The sequence below is a fragment of the Taeniopygia guttata genome, chromosome 11 (assembly GCF_048771995.1).
Source record: "Taeniopygia guttata chromosome 11, bTaeGut7.mat, whole genome shotgun sequence".
Lineage (NCBI taxonomy): Eukaryota > Metazoa > Chordata > Aves > Passeriformes > Estrildidae > Taeniopygia > Taeniopygia guttata.
The window spans coordinates 7,185,289-7,207,862 of NC_133036.1; the positions used below are offsets into that span (position 1 = coordinate 7,185,289).

The 22,574-nt window shown below is 40.2% G+C and overlaps 1 long non-coding RNA gene across 3 annotated transcripts in view; it reads right to left on the bottom strand.

Annotated features, from left to right (window-relative positions):
• LOC115496851 (uncharacterized) overlaps positions 1-22,574 on the bottom strand; it is a 41,306-nt gene that overhangs the window by 13,005 nt on the left and 5,727 nt on the right. For all 3 annotated transcript variants that reach the window (XR_012057744.1, XR_003962387.4, XR_012057743.1), the window contains exons 2-5: positions 21,824-21,910; positions 20,602-20,763; positions 18,863-19,062; positions 15,531-15,594 (exon numbers count right to left, since the gene is read on the bottom strand). This is a non-coding gene — a long non-coding RNA (uncharacterized lncRNA). The remainder of the gene's footprint in view (positions 1-15,530; positions 15,595-18,862; positions 19,063-20,601; positions 20,764-21,823; positions 21,911-22,574) is intronic.

The following is a 22,574-nucleotide window of genomic DNA, read 5'->3' on the forward strand; positions in this document are numbered from 1 at the left end:
CAAGATCATGTCAGTGAAACCTCTGACAAGCAGGACTCTGCCTCTTGCTCCTTGAAAGTTTTGCCAGTGATGGTCCAGTGACATTTAACTTACTTCTAATCTTCAGATGATACATCCTAATTTCATTTCTTAGGAACAGAGCTTCCATGAGCTTTGATTAGAGGAGTCACAAAGTATCAAGGTTAGTTTGAAGCGCTGTTATATTTTAAAACACATCCTCCTAAGCATCTGGGTAAGGTGGTTGCAGTGGTAGGAGTCTGCCACAGAGGTGCTCCACAGAGGTCAAAAGGAGATCACTATTTGTTTAATTTAAATAAATCAATTTGTTAAACCAGGAGCTTCTGAGATTATACGGTCAGAGGGTGGAGAGCAAAGAAAGATAATTATTTTTGTTTGCATAAATCATTTTCTTATTACTTGGGGATCAGGGTGGTATTGTTTGGGTTGGAGAAAGGAGGACAAAAGAAGATAACTGTATCAATTTGCTGATTGGGGTTACATGGGATTTTGCTGCTGGGGCTGGAGAAAAGAAAGAAGATCATTATTTTTATTTAAATAAATCAATTTGTTGTGATCAGGGATCACATGAGGTTGTGCCGTTTGCAAGGAAGGCATAGGAAATTCTCCTTTATGGATATCTGGTTGCAGAACAAATGTTCAGGCACTATTCTATCAAATGGAAAAAAAAAAACCCAAACTCCAAGACTACAGAACAGGATTTCTATTTTTTTTGTTTTGAAGGACTCTGACTTTGTCATCTTGTATTGGTCTCTAACTCAACACATTCACTGCTAAACTTTTAATGCACTGAATCAGGAATATATATATATATATATATATATATATATATGTATGTGTGTGGACATGTATATAAACCACGTATACAGACAATTAGAGAAAGAAAGAGAATGAAAGAGATTTTAAAAAAAAAATTACAGCTACCAGGGCCTGATCCTGCAGAAGCCCTTGTACTTTGAGGCAATGCTGATGCAACCACTGTACAAACTGTGATTGCCTTCCCAGGACACAGGACCAGCTCTCCAGTGGGGAACATTCACTGAAATCAATGGCCATTCTGTGCACACACACTTTAAGGGCCTGATATTTGTTGCTTCTTTTCTGAAGCAATTAATGAAGCTCTGTGTGTAATTTTAAAGGCCCTTCATGAACTAACTGGAAATCTACAGTACTGAACATCAGTGAACTCATATCCAAAACTAATAGCTTCAGTATCACTGCCAAAAATTGACTAAGCGCTCTTTGTGCCTGCAAATGGGGTTCTGTGGGCAGTATCCTTCTATCTGCCTTCAAGGGATAATCTCCTCTTACAAATAAAACAATTGTTTCATTTGCTCATTGCAATGGTTGAATGAAACTGCAGAAACGAATCTCTGGTTTTGAATGTTCTCAAGTCAATCAAGAGCGGATTTGGGGAGCGGGGTGGCTTTCAATTACCACATGTTGCTATTTGTAAAACTAGTTTTAAAAACGTCTTTTCACAGGTTTAGATGTGACTCATGGAAAATAATAAGCAAACCATTCCTCTCAGTATACCAAATTAAAATATGGCTTGAATATCATGTAAAAGTCAAAAATCCATATCTGCATGATCAAGTGCCCCATATATTAACCTTGGAATGAAAAGAAGGAATAATCCAGTTAGCTCTTTAGCAAATAAAACAATGTTGAAGTAATTACATAAAATAGTGGGCTGCAACCATCCCTCAGATACTTTCAGAGCCAGTAGCGTAGTCCAAGGGATCAATTTGTGTTTGTAACAAGAATGATAAATCTAACTAAACATCTTTATTTTTACAGTACGTTAAAGAAGCATTTTTATTTAGTGCAGTCATATATCTCCACATTATTCTGAAGTATGCTTCTTTATTGCTTTTATGTCTCCAGAACTGCCTGAGGAAAGCATCCTTTTCTCCTTGTGTTTCATTGTTGTTACCCTTGTAGAGTATAACATGCACAAACTTGATTATGATTAATTGAGGGCCTCAGCAAATTATGTTTTTTATTCCTTTCCATCTAAGTCTTCCATCTGCTCAAGAATTAAAAAAAAAAAAAAAAAAAAAAAAAAAGAGAGAAATTTTACATTTATCAGGACACTTAGGGCTTTCTGGATAAATCATCAGAACAACTAGTTCAGCAATAATGACTACAAGCAAAGTCTTCCTTCAGTCTTACATCATCAACACATTAATGCATCTCCATCCTACAAGTGAGGCAAGAGAGGGTGATAACTGGTCCAACCTCATTTGATCTCGCTGCAGAGCTGGAATTTCAAACTGAATCCAACCAGTTTAGGATACAGCTCAATTAGATCCTGCCACCAAAGAACCACTTGCAGCAGTGAAGTGCAAGGTCTGTAAACATGAACAGCCGTGTCCTTCGGCACAGTGCAGGGAACACCAAGCTGGCTGTTTTTAAGAGGCACTGTTGAAGTTTCCACCCAAGGTGCTGCAGCTGCACAGACCAGCCCATTAAGTCTGGTGTACCACATCAGATAAGGCCCTTCCTTCAGGGTTTATGATTCAGGTATAAATGCTTGCCATCCCCTGGAAACTGGCAAATGAGGGTGCACTTGGCAGTCCAGGGTTTTCTTAATAGGATGAATGACAGAAGCGAGAAGTCGTGTTTAACCTGTACGACCGCGAGGAGGAAAAGGCAGGGCTTTTTCATTTAAAGACAACCTTGCTGGCACACAGCTCACAGTGGGGATGAGAAGGCAAAATTATTGAGAAATTTGCTCCTCTGAGACCACAGAGTTGAAATAACAAAAGAACCAAACAATTTTAGCAACTGGAACACAGATATAATCAGTCCTTAAAAGGTTGGTCTGGACAGCTGGTGGTGTGGGGACAGAGGCTGTGGATTTATGACAAGGTCAGCACCAGTGGCATTTTTCTTACTCAGCCAATAATGAGAATTGAGTTGTTGGCCTTGGCCCAGGTCCCTGGGAGCAACACTGCAAGTGACTGACACCACACCACTCTGAAACCACCACTGAGCAAGACAGGTTAAATCTGCACACTTGGCATTGTTAGGAACCATGGAGCACTGGTGTGATCTGCTGCTGTAAGTCAGCTGTAAAGGTAGTGACTCCCATGGGAGGTATAAAAATCATCACCTAAGATGGGTCTAATTGCTTGTACAGGTGGCATCTAGTGACCAGCAGGAGAGTTACTGCAGTGTCACTGCACGCAGGTGGTCAGAGTGGAGACTGACATAACATCAAAACAGAAAGAGTCCATGGTTCAACTGAATCAAATCAGATTTGGAGGTAGATATAGAAGCTACACTTCTTCTGCCACAGTTTGTAGAAGATCTTTGTCACATAAGTACTGACAGCAATGCTGTAAAACCTCTCATCAGCTCACTGACATTAAATTCTCTGGTAGCCTCATAGGAGATCAAGAAACTACTTTGAGTAATAGATATGGTTTGTATAGAAAAACCATTTCTGTGGGAACAGCACTATGGATCAAGAGTCCTCCATGGCAGAGTGAAGAAAGTACAGAGAAATGGCACTGATGAATGCCACATGGTTGGTAATCCAGGTACTACCCATGTGCCAGGAAAAAGCATTCCCTTCTTAGCTAGGAAAGGAGGGATGTTCTATTAATCAAATCCAAAATGGTTTTATTCCCAGTTGAACCTCCCTTCATATTGGTCAAGTGACTTCAGCTTTTGAGGCTCACAAAAAGGAGAGGCTGCATGTACCTACCACTGCACAGGCTCTTAGCAAGAATGACTCACTGGAGTAAACTTTTCCAGTGATATGTATCACCCTTCCCCGCTGCAATGACATGGTTTGGATAGAAATGAGGGATGTCTGATGACTTCACTCCTCCAAGAAGCAATCCCTGCACCTCCAGGCCCAAAGGAATCACCACACAGAAATGAGATAAGTAACCTGGTGACAAAGCTACTGGACTCTCTGGTCAGAACCCCCTGGAACAGCTGTCCCAGCTCCCTCCGGGGACTGCTACAACTGCTGCAATCCCCTCCCCTCCCTCTGCTCACACACCGAGTATACACAGGGGCACAAAGTCAATTCAGTCTTCTGTGGAAAGCCCTGCATGAAGCCTCTTTAATTTGGCTTTTGTGCAAGTGTGTGAATCTCACCCTGATGCTTTCCGGGTACTCAGGGTAACATTAGAATAACAGCGCAGCAGAAATGGAAAAGCATTCTCATTCTTTGGCAGCAAATAATTTATTTCATGTCCACCACCTTTTTGGTTTTTTCCCATGCTGCCTGTGTTTGTAAGTGAAATTAATTTATGAAGAGTTTAGCTAATAATTATTGGTGAGAATATCCTGTCAGTCTCTCAAGATAAATAAGAATGGGTTCTAGCTTACAACAACTGTATGTTACATGACTGTGTAATTTTTCTAATTTAATAAATATTAACCTTTCTGCCTTTTAGGGCACTGTACAATATTTTTTTTTATTTTCTGATGTGACAAGGGTACATGCCAAAACTACTCCTATTATATAAAAAGGCAATTTTTCCTTATTTCATTTCAAGACAAGACATTGTTCAAATTAAAATTAAAATGCACACAGATAATATCTTCTTTTACATGAATCTATGCAAATGCTATTTAGGGTGTGCCCCTTTTTCTAACCGCAAATTCTTCTAACATCAGATAAAAGAGATTTATCGTCATATTCCCACTTTATCTTCTAACTTTTGCCTAGTGGGAAAGCATAAAGCAGACAGGTGACCCCCCAAAAAGACTGTAGGAAAGGATCTTACATCAAGGCACTTGGCAGAAGCTCAGAAGATCTTTTGGAAGTTGCCACCTTGCCAAAGACTTTCCTCACTGCCTTGAGCTGATGGCTTTCCTTCCTTGAGCCTCAGTTTCCTGACTGTAAAGTAGGCACAGGAAAGTTCTTCCTTTTTTTTCTATCTTATTCCTATTGCAAGTCCTTCCAGGCAAGTCTGATTATGCACTTAGCACATGGGGTCTCCAAACTCAGCTGGAGCCTTCAGGCATTCCTGTAGTATAAATAACAATAATGATGATGAAGCATTAAAATAGACAGAACTTGTTCTTTGTTCACTACAACGTGAATCAAACTGTGGCTGGACTTACATCTAACACCACCAGCCAGTTTATTTATGAGAGGATTTATCAGAAGTGGTTGGGTTTAATTTCCTCTAATTCACACTGCATGAAAAATGGCAGTTGTCCGATTTTAATCTAAAACCTGATGATAGGACTTCCCAGAAATAACAAAAATACCCCAATGGAGGTATCCAAACAGTAACTAGAGGAGTGCAGTACAGGCTGATCACGTCTGCTGCCTCACACCTCCACTCCATCCCCTCCCTGCTTCTAATTTTCCAATGGAACCTGTAAAATCAGGATCATTGACACAATACAGGAATTACTAGCAGTAAGAAAAAAAATTGTGGGGTTCAACTGCCTTCTTTGGCATCTTGATTCACAGAAAGAGTTAATCTTTTGTTCTTAGGCTTTTTTTATTTTTAACTAAGTGGATATGTTTAAGATGTCTTTCCTAAGGTGGAAGGAGGAGGGAGAGGCTGTGAAATAAATCCACTGTCATTTGCAAATGGAACAAATGCCTGAAGTTAAATATGAGTGTGCATCAAAAAGCTCACATATTATTGTGGGGTGAAAAATAATTAAAAAAGTGGAATTCCTTCCCAAACAAACCAGAGAAAGATTCAAAAGCAGGGACCAATCAATACCACCCTGTGATCAACAGGAAATGCTAAGAATAACTGTATATCATGCGTGGCTTCAAATTTACAACCAGGACATATAATCTCATTGTAAGGAGAGAGTCAAGTTCAAGAACTTAGCCTCTACAGTAAAGCTCTCATTTTAACTAAAGAAGCTGAGGTCGACGGCCTCTCAAATGAAACAGATAAGGCGACATAGGGTTCTTGTCAGAAACAAATGTTATGTCTCTCCCTACTGAAAAGCTTAAAGATATTATCAGCAAAAGCCTAGTTGGGCCTGAAATGGGTCCCAGAGAAGTAATATTAACCAGGCTCCTGGCAGATCATTTATTTATCTCAAGCTAAATTCAATAAAGAGAGCCATATATAAGTGAGGGAAAATAATGCAGCTGCTAGTAATTTATCATTGGATGGAAAGTCATTGTTATCCTTATCTCTCCAATGATGTTCTATTTCCAACTGGTAATGAATTATGGGGCTTGCCACATCTTTACTATGTGACAGGTCAACACTACCTCATGGGTACTGTACTGTATTTATGCAATCAATAGAGAGTTTGCTGAGAAAATATTGGCAACCTTTTTGCAAGAGTGACCTGGGGCTGCATGGCCTTAGGATCACTGGTGGTGGTCAGTGGATGGAGCAGGATTTCTCTGCTCCTTTAAAACAAAGATGCCTTTGAATGCTTTAAAGGTATTTTTCACTTTATAGAAAGCCAAGCATGTGAAGTGAACCACTGGATTGTTAATTAGAAAGCATTCTGCTCATTTAAGCTGGCTCAGCCACCAAAGGGATCTTTTCTGTTCCTTTGTTGCACTTATTAGAGGGATTTATTAAATCAAACTTCAGTACAGACTTATCCAAAATAACTTGTGCCTGTGGTGTGTGGGGCACAGCAGAGGCATGAAGAGCAGGGGTTTGGCCAGGCTGCTGCTGAGATGTGAGGCCAGGCTAACAAGCAGCACTGGGTGCCCCACAGAGCTCCCAAATTCCACACTGAGTGCAGAGGTGGAAACCATGCAACCCAACACCGTGTTTGCTCTGCTCAAGTCAGCTGTGAGGGACCCCCCCAGCATGACCCCTGCAAGAGAGGCAGTGAAAATCGGTGTTATGTGAAGGATGGCTCCAGGAGGAAGAGCCCTGCTACAGGGACACCTGGCTAGGGAAAGGTTTCTGCAGCAGTTCCTTCTCTGGCACTGCTCTCCCATCCCTGAACCAATTGTGTCCATGTTTTCTCTCTCCTCTACTTCTTCCCATTGGGGTCAGTTTTCATTATTCATGAGAAAAGCTCATGTGGATTTAGAAGTTTGTGTTTATATGAAAAAAAGCAGAAATACACTTATTAACTTTTATATGTATTGAGATGGGACTGTATATCATAAATGGCTAAAACTATGATTTTCAAAAACAACTCTTGAAGGAGAACAAGACAATTTTCCAAATACATTAAAATTATCTAGAAAAATAATGAAATATTTCAGAGTAAGCAACCTTCTCTCACTAATAATTATCAGATAAATGAAAAACCTACATTATCACAATTTGGCCCAGACCACATTTAGGCCACTTAATCTTCATTCCATTTAGCACTAACTCCTCCAGAGCCTTCTGCCTTCTTCTTCATTGAAACTACTCATTTATGGTCATGGATTGTTTCAAGAAATGAGCAATCCAGAAAATCCCTTTTTTTTTTTTTTTTTTAGTTTGTATAGGTAGAAAGGTAGAAAAATATGCCTTTTTTAAGGCAGAGTAGGAATATATTTGGAAAAAAAAAAGGAAATTACAATTTTGCTGAAGAGAAGCAGCAGTCATGCCAATGGTAAAAGTTACTGATTGTAGTAACACATGGATTTTTAGCCAGGAAAAAGGATGTCCAGATGAGTTGGATCATCAATGCCGAACCCACAGACTTTTCTGGAAGTGCACAATAGGACAGGACTGTACCCATGTGACATCCAAATGAGGCAAGAGGAGGAAAACTAAAGCTGTATTTTCCCATTATTGTGGGAAAGAGAAATTTGGAAATGCTGTCCAGCTACAGTTCACTTACATAACATATTAGGTGACCTAAATGATACAAGTAAGGTGGCCAAGATTAACTCAGGTGAAAAAGGCAGAGAGCTCCATCCATTGTTAAACAAGGAGCGTGTTTCCTGCTCACAGAGACAGGCTGTGCCTTCTGGCATGCAGGCTTGTGTTAATATGTCCCTTTGGCTCTGTATGTTTGGGAAAGTCTTAGTAATGGAAAAACAAGGACATTGTAGGTGAAGGCTGAAGTCCTTTGGCAGAGCAGCGTGTGCAAGAGCTTGACCAGAGCCTGCTGGATTGCGCTGCCTGTGATAGCAGCCTGTCAATTCCCTGAGCATTCACACTCATTCACAAAGATTCAGAGAGTCAATGAGAGCATTACCATATCCTGGAGTAAATAATCTCGTTTTCCCATGCACTGACTGAGATATAAATTCCATATGGTTTGGCTGTACCAGAAGGGTTCTGCCCAGACCACATTAGCATAAGAAAGGTCTGATATTTTCATAATCAGTTAACTCGAGGGGTCATCCAGCTGATGCCAGGAAGGTCCCCCCTTTCTTTTAATAGTTGAGAAAGTATAATGGATTTTTACAATTTAAACAAGTTATGTAAATAGAAAGAAAAAAAAAAAAAACAACAAAAAACTAGGTGTCATATAAAACAAGATAATCCAGAGAAGTACACTCCTTGAAGTCACCTATTGATTCTGAGTCTGTCATAACCAGCAAGGAGTCTGCTACTCGTCAGACAGATACTCTTTCTCATCTAGTTTCAAACACACTGTCAAAATTGTGTATAGCTTCTATCTCCCAGGCCTTCTACTTACACACAAATCACTAAATTCACTTTTTAATTTCCATTGTTTGGAGTCCTATTCCCCCCCCCCCCAAAAAAAAAAGCAAGAAAATCAAAACAACAAAACTCTGAAACATTGACTTAAAACTACTTAGGTTTACAGAGGTACAGTCTGGTAAAAATGATGTATGTGTTTAATAATATGTTCCCTGGTTAATAAAAAACTAGATTATTTTTGGACTACAGAATTTAAATGGAAGAAAGTTTAGCCATTAGGAACCTGTTTACTATTACCAAGAGAATACCCAGTTGGCAGGTCAATAGCTATCATCAGAAATAAAAAAAACACAGCAGCCACCTGTGCTTAAGGCTTGTGCCTGTTAGGGAAAAAAAGAAATGAAAGGGCAAAACTTGAGAAGCAAAGCTAGAGCATGCAGGGGTCTCTTCAGTTTAAAATTTGAAAAAGAGAGGACACTGTTCTGAGACTATTGAGTTAAGCATTTCAAGGATATAGTAACCATCTCTTCCAGACTGTTTAAGATAAAATGGGCAGCAAACACCTGCATCAAGGTTTTTCTCTAGAAAACCAATCCAAAGTGTGCTGAAATAGCTTAGGTTCTTCACAGCATAAAGATTTGCTCTGAAAGGAAGTGTGCACACAGGGATGTTTTCCCTTTCCTCTGTGGATTGTCCCATCACTGAGCCAGTTGGAGAGAGGCCACTTAGAGTTGAAAAGGCCAATAGACACCTGTGTCAAATGCATCCTTCCTCTACCAGATGGAAATAATTGGAGCCTTGAGGAAGCTCTCACTGGCTCTGGTGTGAGTGGGTCAGAGTGAGTCGCACCTGCAGAGGAGCTGCAGCTCGTGCAGCACAGACACGTTCCCAGCAAAGTCACTGCCAAAAATGGCACTGCTGCTGGGGAACACGAGGAGATCTCCTGCCAGCAGTGGACATTGGGTGAGGCAATGAAATCTCCTTCCTACATAAGCTGGGACATACATCAATCCTGAAATGAAATGCAGAGAAGAAGGGTTTTCCCCCCTGATGTCTTGTTTCCATATGAGGAGTGCTGTTCTCGTTCTCACCACTCAGCTGTGGTTAACGTTTCACTCTCCTAGAGTCTTCACTGTGTACTTATGTACGCATGTACGATACTGACATTTACATATAATTACAAACTACCTAGCATCATGTGGTGATTCAGATATTTTGTCATGTAAGTATAGAGAACAACTGTATTAGTAAATGAAAACATTTTAAAAACAAGTTGTCTATATAACACATAAAATGCTCCTCATTAAAGACACAGAAACATTATAGTCCAAACATCAGTTAAACATTGAAAGATTGGATAATTAAGTGATTGATAAACCCGCAAAAGATGAAATCTTTAATTTACTGACAATGAAACACTTGAATTCAGTTTAAGTTTGGATAGTCATAGGTGTTCCATTTTTCAGTATAAAAGTAATTTTCATCTTGTAAAATCTGGACAAAAAAACAAAGGAGAGGCAGTAGAAACACCTGTAGAATACACTAATGCTCCTGACCACCTACTGGTTTCTTAAGGTTTGTTAAATTTTCTTAAGGTCAAACAGCACCCATTTTTATAGGCAGTTCTATACCAGTCACCCCATTTACAAGTTCCCACAGGTTTAATGGCTGGTACAGATATTAATGTCTAATCAACTGTTGGTGCAATTCTTCTTCTCATCCACAAGCAAAGTCTTAACTAGACAACTATTTATTAACTTGGCCTTCAGTTGATAACATTTTCTTCCCCACACTTGTTGGCAGAGAATTCCTTTCTGAACTTTGATAAGACATTTACAGAGTATGAAAGAAAAAAACTAAAAACCACAAACAAACAAACAAATCCCCACACACAACAACAAAACAAAAACCAAAACAAAAAAGAAAGAACCAAGAAAATTATTGCTCCTATGAACAATGATTATTTCATTATCACAGGACCTTAACCTGGACTTGTCTAATGTTACATAACTTTTTGGTACCCTGCCTTCTGTTTGTCCTTGTCTCTCACAGTAGAGTTCTCATGGCTCAGAGCCAGAACGTTTCTCAAGGAACCTTCAGCACTCCCTGATGCCAAAGGAAATGCTCCTGCAATGGTCCAACTTAACAAGGAAGGCAAAAGGTGGTGTTGCCTGCAGCTGCTCCTTGCCAAAACACTTGCCAAGGGGACAGCAAAGATTGAGGTCACCTCCGTGCAGCTCGTGCCACGTGCTTCTATACTGAGCAAACAAGCTCAGGCTGAGGCATGAAATCTGAATATTGGGACCCCATTTACCAACATAGAAGTGAATGCAGTGAATTCAGCAAACTTCCAGGACAAGCTCACAGGGACTGGACAGGAACACAAGGCTACAGGTCCAATCCGGCAGAGTTTGACTGCCGCACAACCAACATTGACCCAGACACTTTTCCAGCACATGCAACTCTCATTTTGTCTTTGAAAGTAAATTGTCAACTCTTAGTTCTCTGTTGGCTTGCTGACCAGCATCTTTTTTCTTTTCCCAACCTCTCTATCTCCCAGAATCAAGCCTCCAAGTACATAAATAAACACTTCAACAGCCATAAAAATGATGATTAAAACATAAAGGGAAGCTCACTACAAATATTTTAAAGAAAAAGCTTCAGCTCTCTGGGAGTCTCTTTTTAATGTGTGTTTCTGTGAAATTCTGAAACTACTTGTGTATGGATTTGCAAAAAGTAAATCTCAACAAACTCAATTTTTAGTGTCATGTGAGGCTTAGGTTGTGAAGAGAGACACAACTATATTTTGCTTCCTTTTCTTTTACAGCCTAAATTCTGTGACTCAGACAATTGATCCACAAGAACAAGCCAGGGTAGGAAGAAAACCATCCAGGACAAACTCCCTTTCACTTAAGTTTTTAAATCAAGATTGAATGCCTTTCTAAACTATGTGTTCAAGCTCTACCACAAGATCCATGCAGCAATCACTAAGCAAAACCCTCTGGCTTATGAGACTCAGCCAGGATGATTATAATGGTTCCTTCTGGCCTTAAAAATCAGGTGAAATAGAAACTATGGTTGAAATTCATCCACATGCAAAGCCCTGTGATAAAACTTTGAATAGAATTTCAGCTGAAGTGTTTGGAATGTCTCAGGCAACCTTGCATCCAGAGAGATTTTTAGGGAACACCCCCCAAACTACACATGGAGAAGAACAACTGTGTCAAGCCTTATTAAGGTTTTGCTTTGCGGAGTGTGAGAGGAAATAAAAAGCATTGCTTTCTGCCCCAGGGTTACTGCTGGAAGAGAAAGACCAGCTGGGACCTCTTGTGGAATGCAAAGGAAGCTTAACATTTATCTGTTTCTGCTCTCACTGGAATTGTTGGAGGAGCTCTTAATGTGTACATCTCCAAGAAAAAATAAACCTCTAAGGAAGCTGTTTTGACCTAGTAGCAAGTTTCAGAAGAGCTGGTGGCTTTGCTATGTATCCTGAGGCTCACAGAACAGCCAGTCCCTAATGCCCGATGCTGAGGAGCCAGGGGAGGAGGACTGGCAGTACTGCACATGAGAAACTCTGGTCTGTGACCTCTGTCACTTCTCCATTTCAATAACTCCCATTGTAGAATAAAATTCACCAAGGGAAGCACTGACTCCATAACTCACTAACATAAATCATTTGTTGAAAATTGCCCCGAGATTTGGAGCAGTGTGGGAAACACATGACTCCAGCACATCGCATTTGGCCAAGGCCTCCTCCTGAAATGGGCAGGCGCCCACTGGTCCTCCTGCATGGGAACACAACCTGGGCCAGGGGGCAGAGACTGGCCACAAATACATTCACACAAACTGTATATGGGTATTAGTAAACACACAAATTCCACCATAAAGGGATTATATGACTCTGTCTGGATCACACATTGTTACCAAACAAAGGAAATTATGCAAATAAATAGCCCCAGAGGCAGAGTAACCATGATCCACTCCTACTTGTGAATACTGGGCAAACACCTAATAACCAAAATTAATTACCTGCCTCTGTTCGTTTTGTCAAATGATCAAAGTAATACATTCAGTGGTTGCACAGGAATGTGACTATTTGAACAAAATTACATTTATTTATACTGAAGAGGTGCAGGGCCAGACCCTCCAGTATTTGTCATTAGTCACATGCAAGACACCTGAGGGAACTGCTCCTCATTTCTTAGCACCAGCACTGCAGGACACAGATGAACTTCTGCAATATTAAGGTGATGAGGTTCTGTAGCAGAGCAAGGTTAGAATCAATTCTTCTCAGAGTTCACCTTGCCCTCATCAGCCCACCTGGCACACATGAAATATTAACAAAATCAATTTCAGAATGACCAGACAAGGTGCTGGAAGCACCACAGTCAGTTCAGCAGCTGGCTCTTCCAGGAACACTTTGGGAATGGGGATGGAAGAGTGAAATTCCCTTTCCCACAGGACCCCTGCAGTGCATTCAGCAACCCTCGATTCAGGAGACGCTGCCGTGTTCACAGCCTCACAACCCCATCAAATGAACACCCCTGGCCCCTTCCATCAATAGCTGTGCAAAGCACCATTCTATAACCTCAAACTTACTTTCTTCATTTCTTCAGCATTGTACAGTATTTTGGATTAGCAAGCTTAGGTCCTTGAAAACCATTTTTTTCTGGCACAATGCAACCAGAGCTATGGATGTTGCTCTTGAGTTTGGCTGTCTGTAATGAGAACTGTATTACCAATCCACAGGGAATGGAAAACACAGAGCAAGGATTCTCACAGGGCCTGGTTCTCCTAAGGCAATTTTCTCCTTTCTACAGTAGGCTTTGAAGGCAGGCTGGTAAAAGTCTATCTTGGCAATCCAGTCCATATTTGCTCTCAATATTGCAGAAAATGTTTCAGACATCTGAGCAAATCCAGCCCATGGTTTCAGTCTCCTTATGAGAGCTTTGGATATGCCCTCCTGGCAAAGAAAAAGGAAAACTGCAATAAATGTATGGGATTCAGTTGGCTGAGAATTTTGATAAAAGCATGTACAGAAGGAACTCGGTGTCAGTGCAGACCCTGTAAAACACATACATAAGTATCTATGTAGTTTCCCTTCCTTTCAGGAATTGTTTGTTGTCCTATTTGATCACAGTGCTTCTCCAGCTTCCAATATTTTTGGATAATGTTCTTGCCTTCATTTGTAATCACTCTATTTGGTGTGGAAGATGGATTTTTGCAAATTTTGTGCTAATATATACCTTAGCATGGAAAGGATTAGATGGGTTTTTCTTTTTCCGTTTAGTCATTATTTAACTGCTTGTGAGCTTCAGGGATTTATATCCCAGTAGGTCTAATTCCAGGATTATAGGTATCTAAATATCCAGTAAATCATTTAGTAGCCTATAGGTTTAAGGCAACTCCAAATAACCCCTCCAGTTAGCTCTCCAGCTAAAATCTGAAGTTAGCCAGAAGCACTATATTTCAGTAAGAGTTATTAAGTAATGCAGAATCACTAATTTAGAGTCTGATTCTACTTACTTCAATGGTATTAATAAAATTTATACCCACTCCAGTGGAACATGGCAAGGTCTTCAAATCTTCTTGCTTTAGATGCTTGCCTTCATCCTAGCCAAACAATAATCCAAGTCTCCTCCTCCTCTGATTTTAAGGACCGGCTCTCATTCCCATAGCCATTGCATTTTTATTTAGATAAACACTGCCAGGTTGAGTTGACCCAAAATTTAGATTTATTGAAAATGAAATAAAATGAGCAACAGAAAGCTCTCTGTATTTGTTTTTCTAAATTCCAGTGAAAGTAGCTTCTTGGTTTGGACTTCAATTTTCCTTGGCATCATCTACAGCCTGAACATTGAAGCACTGTGCTGGCACATGAAAACAAATAGGGGACAAAAGTGAAAGAGAGTTGTAGGTTTTCCTTGTTTGGGCTTAGTGAAAAGCAAACACGTGGTATTACACATCAGAAGCAAATCTGGTTTCTTGCCATCTATCCTTCAGAATAATCGAAAGCAATACTAACAGCAAAGATAAGGAGATCACTGGGTTTAACTGCCTGGTAATTTGCCCACGCTCCTTTAAACATGGCACAGGGAGCAATCCAGGCTTTGCCCTGGCAGAGGGGTGGGAAGAGCCGCGGACTGGAGCCAGCTCCCACCGGGCGTGTCTGGGGTTTGTCCTGCTGGGTTCAGGTTCACTGCTGCACTGGCACCAGCAACCCTGCAGAGGCACAGGTGTCTTCAGGTCGGGTTTCTGGTTTGGTTTGAGATGTGTGAGGCTGTTAAATCCATAATTTCATAGCACTGAGTGATTCCCCCCAACCCGTGCAAAAAGGTGGTTTTGTACCCGACCCTTTTGTTGAAGCACAGAGTGCCCTGGAGCAGGTGACTGCTGAGGGACACAAACCTCAGCACTTCCTACACACAGGGAACCAACCTGGCTGTTCTAACAGAGCCTGCAGGAACCAGGACTGGGGTGTGGTGAGGTGATAAAACCGAGCATCCCTCCCGCCCTTAAGGGTAAGTGCTTGTTTAAACTCTCTTTATATTGGGTGTGTCAGAGGTGTGGGCCTAGAGGATCTGCCATAGCCAGAATTAACGTGTGCTCTTCTACTGCAGAACAGATATAAAAAGGTCTTTTCTTTCCAGACATAGACTTTTTGCCTGCACAAGTGTCAACACAGAGTTCATTTCAGGCAAGCTCAGTGGTGAAGAGAAAGGTAAGGTTAGGTGAGGAGCCCTTCCCATCAAACCAAACCTGAAGGAAGGCCAGGATTTGGGGCTGGATTAGGACCAGGCACATCCAGCACACAGGGCAGTGAGTAATGTGCATCACCTCAAGAAGGCTTTGAGTCTCAGAAACCACCTTGCATTTACAGTTTCTTTCCTTGTATGGTATTATATAGTTATTAAATTATATATTATATATAACATATATTAATATGTAATAGTGGATTATATTCATTTTCTATGTACTACCTACCATCCTTTCTGCTGGCTCAGGCAGTTAGGCCAGTGGATGAGCTGTCCACACCTCCACACACATCCTGCAAGGAATGAGCAACCAAACAGGTAAGCTTGTTTACTCCTGCATGCCTCAATTCACAGTCCAGATAGCCAAAAAAAAAAAAAAGAAAAAAAAAAAAAAAAAGGAGGACAACAGAACACTCACTGCACTCATCTTTATCTCCTGAGAAAGAAATAAAGTCACTATGCAGCCTTTGTTTACTGACCACTCAATCTTCTCTGCAAACAGTTCCCTACCTATGGCCACTGTGTTCAGCTTAACCCTTTTAAATGGCTTTGAGAAAGCTGATTTTTACATGAATGGACAGTGAAAATGGAGAAATAATATATTCCATTGGTGCCATGTCATCATGGTCCATCATTCATAATATTTTATGTGTATCTAGACCCCGTCAACAGACGTGCTTCAAAGAGCATGCACGATCAGCAGTCTGTACCTTCAGAGACGGACAACATCTAAATCCACCACCATTTCAGCAGCATCTCTGCCTGAATATGATAGATAAGGATTTCAGGAAGGCATGTCAAAGATAAAAGGAAGGCTACCCCTTGCTCTTGTTTAATTTCCCTTCCAATTTCCTAAAAGGCCTGTTGCGGGAATGACTGTCACCAGAAAGATACAGGGCCCAATTTACAGCCATTGCACAGAACTGCAATAAGCAGTTGCAGTCTATAATTTTCAAGTAACACCGCATTTATGAAAACTGCAACAATCCCTTCTGCTGTGATTTGTGGACTCTGATGGCAGAAGAGCCAACCTCTCTCTCAGGCAGCAGAGAGCATGAAGAGAGAAAGATGAAGAAAACCAAACTGGCTGCTGCCTCAGCATGTAGACTGCAAAACAAATAAAAAACAGTCTTAAAAAGTGTTAATAAAATATCCGCTAGGAGTAGAAGGGGAGATTAGAGCTGACAAGTTGGCCATAGGGCCTTCTTCGGGCTCTTCCAGTCAGAACTGAGACAAGATGACAAGTTAAGAAATTGAACTATGTTGACAAGGTCTGCATTTTCATAAATTTCCTCCTCCTTCTTTTATGTTAAAAAAAAAATCTGCAAAATAAAAAGGATAGAATTCAAACAAAGGCCTGTAATACTGTGCTGTTCTCCTAAGCATCCTGTAGCAGGCTTTGGAATAAATGCAAGAGTAACTGCAAGGCCCATCACAGACAATGCATTGTATTTACTGAGGAATCACCTCTAATTTTTTCACCAAGTATTCTATTTGAGTGGAAAGACTTCAGCATGAGTTGGATGAAGTCCCAGATCATCCTGCAGTTTTTAAGGAGAGCAGTGTACAAGAGTCAACTAGAAAATACACTGGTTACATCTTATTATCATTCAGGTTTTTTCAAAATCATTTAAAAATCAGCAGAAAAGCTTTCATTATATCTAATCCCTTTCTGAAAAATAGTTAAAATTTTTCTGAATTGGGACTAAAATTCTGGCAGCAGGGACAGATTCATGACGAGTCAAACCCAGAGTCCCACATTATCATAAATTCATTCCCTCTGTGCTTCAGGCAACTTTAATATTTTAAATCTGAAGCATTTCCTCTTTTACCCCCAAAATGCCACTCCACTGTTAAATAAATTATAACTACGCCTCTAATTTTGCCATCTGGGAGTTTCTTTCCCAATTCAAGATTTGGGAACCGGGAATTTTTCTATAAATTGCTCAGGCTAAGCGAAGGTAACCAAGAGATTTTCAAAGTACGTCATTTTATTTTTATCATTATCATCATTATCATTATTATTATTATTATTGTCCTGATCTTTTCTTTGGTGTTTTGGCTGTTGCCTCAGTGTGGTGAGCAGTGCTGCACAGCACGTAGCCTGTGCTTCCCCATTTCAGGAGAGCACAGCCATGCACAGATCAGAGGCCCAACAAAGAGTTTATCACAAGTGCATCTAGTATTGTTTCTAATCAGTGAACTGCACCACAGCAGCGAAAGGGAACTGGAGGCTGGCAGGTTACAGAAGTGCTCCTCATGCAGTAACAAGGATGTTTCAAGAGAACAGGTTCTTATTAGCATCAGTCAGACTTTCAGTCACAAGGCTGGTTTGATGTTCACCTTCTTTGAGGGGACAGTAGAAGGTTTAAATCTTAATCCCTTCTGAGCACAGAGGACTTGAAAGGCAGTGGAATAAATTTATCTTCATCATATTACACAAGAGTGAAAAGCAAGAAAGACCCTCAGTAGAGTTTAGACCCTTGTAATGAGCTCTGCAATTATAACCCTAAGCAGAAGGACTTAAGTCCCTGGTCCCACTGGAGAAGCAATGCCTGAAAGGGATGAAATTCTGGTGAAGTCATTCTCACACATCTTTTTGTTAGGATTGTGTCAGGAAAGACTCCTAGTGGTGGAGCTGGCCTTTAAGAACTGAGAATCCTCTGAGCTTCTGAGATATAAACAGCTGGACCTATTGCCAGCAAGACTCCTGCCTCCAGTTTCAAAGCCTAAAAGGCCCTGTCCACAGTTCATTCACTACTTCAGGTCAGCTTCTGCTTAGTGAAGTTCTAGAGAAGAGGTAAATGATCATCTAAAGGCTGCCAATTGCATCTGGGGGACACTGTTTGTGCACTGGAACATCCAGGATCGAAGGAGGCAAATCAGAAATCCTCGGCAGCACAGCAGTGGGGAGAGACCAGGCAGACCAGGGCAGGCACAGCTTTCTTGCGCCCTGGCTTCAGTCATCTTCCTACCCAAACCACCAAGGCTTCTTCAAACTCTTAGGTGGGACTAATGAAACAAGTTATGAAAGGGCAGAAAGTTTGATACACTGAGCCGCCACACTGGCAACACGTTTGCACAACCTCTCCACCCAAGTCGAGAGGTTTAACCTGTAGGGATAATTGCACCCCTTTGGCAAGGGTGGTACAGAACACTTGAAAAGGTAATCAAAGCAGGGAAAAAGGGAAAGCAACATCATTTTGGATAATTGGAGCAAAGAGGTAATACATATCTCAGTGTCACAGGGAAGATTGCCCAATGCAATATGCATTTATTCTTATCTCAGAATTGTATTTATCGAAGTAAACCATGCTTCAGTTAAGGGGAAGAACATAAATCTTCTCTTACTGTAATTTTGCAACTCAAAGCAGCTGCTAATTATATTATAGATCTTCTAGAAGTATGTATAGTAATTACCAGTTTCAGCCACATTATTAGACTTGCAGAAAGAGTTTGTTCTTCGTAAGCATGTCAGGAGCAGAGGGTCAAACCAAAATCGGGGTGAATCAGCACAGGTCCAAGAAATCAAGTGACAAATCCTAACTGTACTGGACTTACCTGACCAGCATTTCATGGAGACGCCACCTTTAAGAAATATATAGGCTTCCTTGCTGAACTCTTTCCTTTTGCTCTCCTCACCCAAGTTATGAGTTACCTTGGGTTTTCTTCATGACCTCCGCATAGAGATGATGAGGGTCTGCCTTGGTCCCAATCTCAATGTACTGGAATCAGCAACAGCTCACTTCAGATCTTAAAACCTCCCAGAAAGAAAAATTTATGTTATTGTCCTTAGAGTAGGAGAAAGTTCAAGGCCTTATGAAGTCCTTGAGAAGCCCTGGATACTGCACCACTTTTTTATCAAATAAACGCACAAAAAGGAAATTTAGTGAAATAACCAAGGTATGGTTTTTCTACCCACTTTCTTCACATACTACAGCTGAAGCTAGAAAACACTACCAGGCATAAATACTAAGTATTATTTATATTTGCATACATACATGGGAATAACCACATGTATTACTAATTTGGTCTATTTGTCTAGGTTTCATATATACTGAGCACTGACTGGAGTTCCTAAACCAACAGGAATTATGTGGGCAAAAGACTGAAAAGTTGCCATGCAAGGTAGAGTTTTCAAAACCATTATGTGAATTATAAGCTGAACTTCCAACATGAAAAGGTATTTTTTATGAAGTACTCCTAATTCCAATGTACTTCCATAGAAAATATAGAAGTACTAATATATGTCTATTCAGAACTAAAATGAAACCATTATTCAAATCCCTACTTTCTCAAGAGAATTATAGAAATGTAATAGTGACTAAAATAATGTACAAATGGTTAATTTTTTTCTGTTAGACCAGTAGGGGCACTTAAATATTACAATCTCAAGTGCAAATTATTCTGTGAAGACGCAAAAATAAAAGTATTTGCTTTGTGAATTATCATTTGCAAAACCTTTTACTGAAAAGGTTTAACATGATTGCAAAGCGATATTATTAATGAAAATATCCATACAGTCATTTAAATAATGACATCTTCATGTTACTGTGTAGCAAAGTGCTGAGTTTCTTCCATTATCAATGAGAATAAGAGTTGGACCAAAAGTAGAAAACACTCTCCCATGGCCAAATGGATAGGCAATGTTTATTGTGCAACATCTTCCTTGGGAAAAGAATCTAAATAAGAGTTTCAAGATTAATATCCGATTTCCAGGCTTTTACAGGACTTGGCAATCATTCAAATCTAACAGTGAACAAAGGCAAAGATTAAAAAGCCAAAGGCCGCAGACCTGTTCAAACTGGTGTAGTGGGTTCAAAGTTTCCTCCAAGATCCTGAGCTATAGTTTCCACATATCACTGAGGTAAAAAACCTAGGCAGCCCCACAGATAAGGTCCTATTTACTCTAGATGAACTGAAGAATTATAATGAGTCACACTTTGGACCTTGTTCTTTAGCTGTAATTAATACCTGATTATTTTGGTTACTCACTGAAGAGTGACTTCAGTATAACCCTTCAGAAGTGTTGAAGCAAAATGAGCTGGGGACCAAAAAAAAAAGGTTAAAAAAAAGAGCTGTTGCTGCAAATGGGGAGAAGAATGGTGGGAAAATACTCATGCGTCCTTGCCAAAGTGAAAGTGCATTAAAGTGCCTGCAGTCATTGTTATTCCCATTCTTGCTGAAAACTTGTTGGGAATCCCACTGACTTTGGAGAATGCAGTGGAGAATTCTCACAAACAGGAGTGTGAAATAAAGCAGAGAGAAGAAAGCAGTGGTAATGCAGAGTCCTTTCTTACCTGTACTTGGCATCTGCGATCCCCTGACATTATCTTGACACAGGACTGGATTTAGTTCTGTTACTGGATGTGATCCTGACCCTTATATTCTGACTTTCACCAGTGAGAATGCCAATAGGATTCCTTCTTTTGTTCCAGCCATGTTTCAGGAAAGTACTTACTCTGAGGAAGGCAAACCAGTTAATTGTTCCCCTTTAAATAAAGCACACTACAAGTTCATTTTACCATTTAAAAATTTTGAATACCAAGCCTAAAGAAGTCAAAATAAAATCAGTATCTATTATGCCCCAGTAGCAGACTGCTACCTATATGACTGCTCATGAAAAATACCAAGTACTGAATACAGTAGAGCAGAGTCTAAACATACAAGGAGAACCAGCAGACGATGAGACAGAATACAGGCTAAGCCAAATGCAGTTTTTCATAAAAAATCAGCTTCATTCTCCAATGATAACATATAGACAAACATTTTCTTTTCTTTAAAGAAGCCAAAAAGCTTTTTCTCAGTCGGCAAAATATTTGTGTATCACTTTATGTTCTCAGTTCATTAAGTGCTGAAATCCTACTCTGTAGATTTACCAAGACCGAGGCTGTGACACCTTTCAAACTACTTTTTTGTAGCCTACAATCCCTTTTCTATTAAAGAGAACTAAACCAACCTTGCTGATAGTAATGGAAACCCAAAAACTTTCAATAAGTACGAAATCATCCTATATTTGAAGACGAGTATTTGTCCTTTGTACTGAGATTCACAGGGTCTCATCTCTTGTCAGCTGACAAACTGGGCAGGATCAAGTCCTGAAAAATGTGTGTGGAGCCTCAATACATTGACACCAAGGTCACCAAGAAACCAGTTCAAAACAGGAAACATTTCTGACCCCATGGATTATAAAGATTTCATATAGCTATGACAAGTGCTTACAGTAAATTCCAATATAAGGAACCTCCACCAATAGCTAGAGCTGTGAGCTCTTTAAAAACAGGGTGGTGTCACTTGATTCTTGGAATTGAGGACATTCTTAAATTGATGTGAGTGAACCAGAGGGTAGAAAAATGGATATATTACCCATTCTCTCCATCAGGTCTCATATTTTTTTTATAGAAATTTAATAAAAAGTCAGTTTTTATACTGTTGGGTCCCACTGCAGCACCTCATAAGAAACAGCTGTTCTCAGTTCACCGGGCTGGCACTTTGCTGGGCATTCCCAAGGGTTTCACTGACCTGTCCTCCCCGGAATGGCTCAGCAGGGCAGGTAAACAGCCACTGCCTTTCCCTCAGAGCAGCTCTTGCTGGCAGCTATTCCCAGTTCTGGAAAACAAATTGCAGACCATTATCAACTCTTCTGGTAATTGCTGCAGGATGGAAACGCAGAGTGCAATAAATCACAACATCATTATCCTAAGGCCCAAATGGTCTGGCATATTTTTGCTTAAGATGGTTAATACAAAAATGGTATAGACTGAAATGGCAGATAAAAATATTCTATACTGACTAGCATGCATGGGGGCTTTATGCATTTGTTCAGGTTATTCACAACACACTTTAAATGAATAAAAATAATATTGTCTATAGTTATGACATTCTCTTTTTAAGTCTGTGGGAAAAGAAAATCCCTCAGTCTTTACATGTGAATGCCTTGAACTCTGCACAAGGTATTACATCTATTACGAAGGTACCACAGATAATGGCTGTGGGCTAAAGGTTGGTGTATTTTCATTTTTTGTATCCTGTCTTTAAGGCAAATGTCCACTGCTCAACTATATCTCAGTATTTACATGGACACCACATAATTTCCAGCAAAACTTTTCATACCTGGGCTAAAAGAAGTGAACTGACCTAATGTTCTCCAGAGTCCAATATAATACATAAACTTCAAAACTCGGACTTTAAAAGAAAGAAGCTGCAAAATCAGGCACTTTCAAGCAATCATTAGGTCATGTGAATGGTAGAAAAGTGATGGGATTTCCCTTGG